This window comes from Cyprinus carpio, unplaced genomic scaffold, assembly GCF_018340385.1.
Source record: "Cyprinus carpio isolate SPL01 unplaced genomic scaffold, ASM1834038v1 S000006353, whole genome shotgun sequence".
NCBI lineage: Eukaryota > Metazoa > Chordata > Actinopteri > Cypriniformes > Cyprinidae > Cyprinus > Cyprinus carpio.
In genome coordinates this window covers 1-1,626 of record NW_024879037.1, presented here as the reverse complement: position 1 = coordinate 1,626, position 1,626 = coordinate 1, and the positions used below count along the sequence as shown (strand labels likewise).

Sequence of the window (1,626 nt, the reverse complement as noted above, 5' to 3'; positions counted from 1 at the left end):
TGTTACGTATTGCTACATTAGAAAATATGACACAGCAGGACATGCATACAAAATACTGAAGTGCTAAAGTTGGTTAAAACATTTGTAGACATCTCTTGCATGACAACCCAACAAAGGGAAAGACCATTGTCTTATATAGTGGTTGTCTTATTGTTTGTGGGCTTTATGTTAAAAAAAACCCTGGCTTTAAACACTTTCGCTAGGTATTTGAGTAAATGAAAACAGAATACTTACATTTCAATGTGAAGTCCTCCACAGAACTCTCACCTGCCTCTGAATATAAACACCTTCGTCATATGCACGCAAGTGATTCTGGATATAGAAGGGTGCGAAGTGTCCATAGATGTACACTTCATTTTCTGGGAAATGAAGGGCGCATTTGAAGTCGCTTTGAAACTCGTCAGTCTTCGTCGTCGCCGCGGTGACGCATTCGCACTTCGGAGTCTATGCACTTCAGTTTGGGACACAGCTAGTGTGGCGGTTTTCTGAGGTGAATAGTTCGTTATTTTCACGCAATTGTAAAATACTCTCTACACCTTTTGTTTGAGCAACACTTTTACACAATCATATCTGCATTATTTTCATCAGGCTCGGTGCTGTGTGTGTGGTTGTAACACTTATATTTAAAGAGAGTTTTATCATTTTCAATCATCATCAGTTAACAATGTTTTCCCTCTTCACATAGAAAAACGGTAAGATGTTGGAAATACTCTGAGTTATGAATGCGGTATATAACATTAGAAATGTTACGTGTGTTAGCAGGGTTTACATAAACCATATACATCTTAAAGATGATTAAATGTATATTTAATATGTGACAGGAAAATGTTCTAAGAGAACTGCATATGAGCACATCACAACATGAACAGACATCTGAGTGAGAGATGTGTGTGTGCTATTATGTAGAGTCTACTGTCTACATTTGAGGAACGTGTTGATAAGCAAAAGTGAGCGAACACAACATGTAAAATGTAGTATATCACAGATAAATCAAGTAGAGGAGACTGACTTTGTCTGATCTTACAGGAACACATGAGACACAGGTGTGTTTATCTGCAGCAGAGACACTGATGAAGAAATCACTGACATCAAAGACTCTCAGTGAGGACAGTCATCCATAAAACATCTTTTACATCTTAACTTGTAGTTTATTTTAATTATTGTCATTTCAAACGGCACTTTTCTGATTTTTGATTGCTGTTCATTTGATGCAGATCTTTTGTGGTGGAGCAGGTGAAGAAAGAAAAACCGGAAACCAAAATATAAAGTAAGATCATTCTGTTACTTCTAATACAGAAATGAAATGACACTGTGCTGTTAAAATGACTGCTTTTGTTTTGTGATTGCCTCTTGCAGGATCTAACGGTGCAGACTGCTGTGTGCACTGAGGATGAAGAAGACCACAGCAGCATCCTGGAAATGATCATGTGTCATGAATGAAACGCTCCATCACTGCATCTGACCTTGTTTTCTCATCAGGACCAGATGCTGCTGTGGTGTCTTCATCTTCAGTGACCCAGAGCAGTGAGAGCATAGAGAAAGACCAAAGACATGAGGATGTGATTTTAGTCAAGTTTGTTCTGCTGGTTTGTTCATCAGTCAATAAACCTGAGTTTCAGAAGCTTC

The 1,626-nt window shown here is 38.3% G+C and overlaps 1 long non-coding RNA gene across 1 annotated transcript; it reads left to right on the top strand.

Annotated features, from left to right (window-relative positions):
• Positions 1-425: 425 nt before the first annotated feature.
• LOC122143560 lies at positions 426-1,268 on the top strand. Its single transcript, XR_006159222.1, has 2 exons — positions 426-490; positions 1,027-1,268. It is a non-coding gene; the product is annotated as an uncharacterized LOC122143560 (long non-coding RNA).
• Positions 1,269-1,626: the final 358 nt, after the last annotated feature.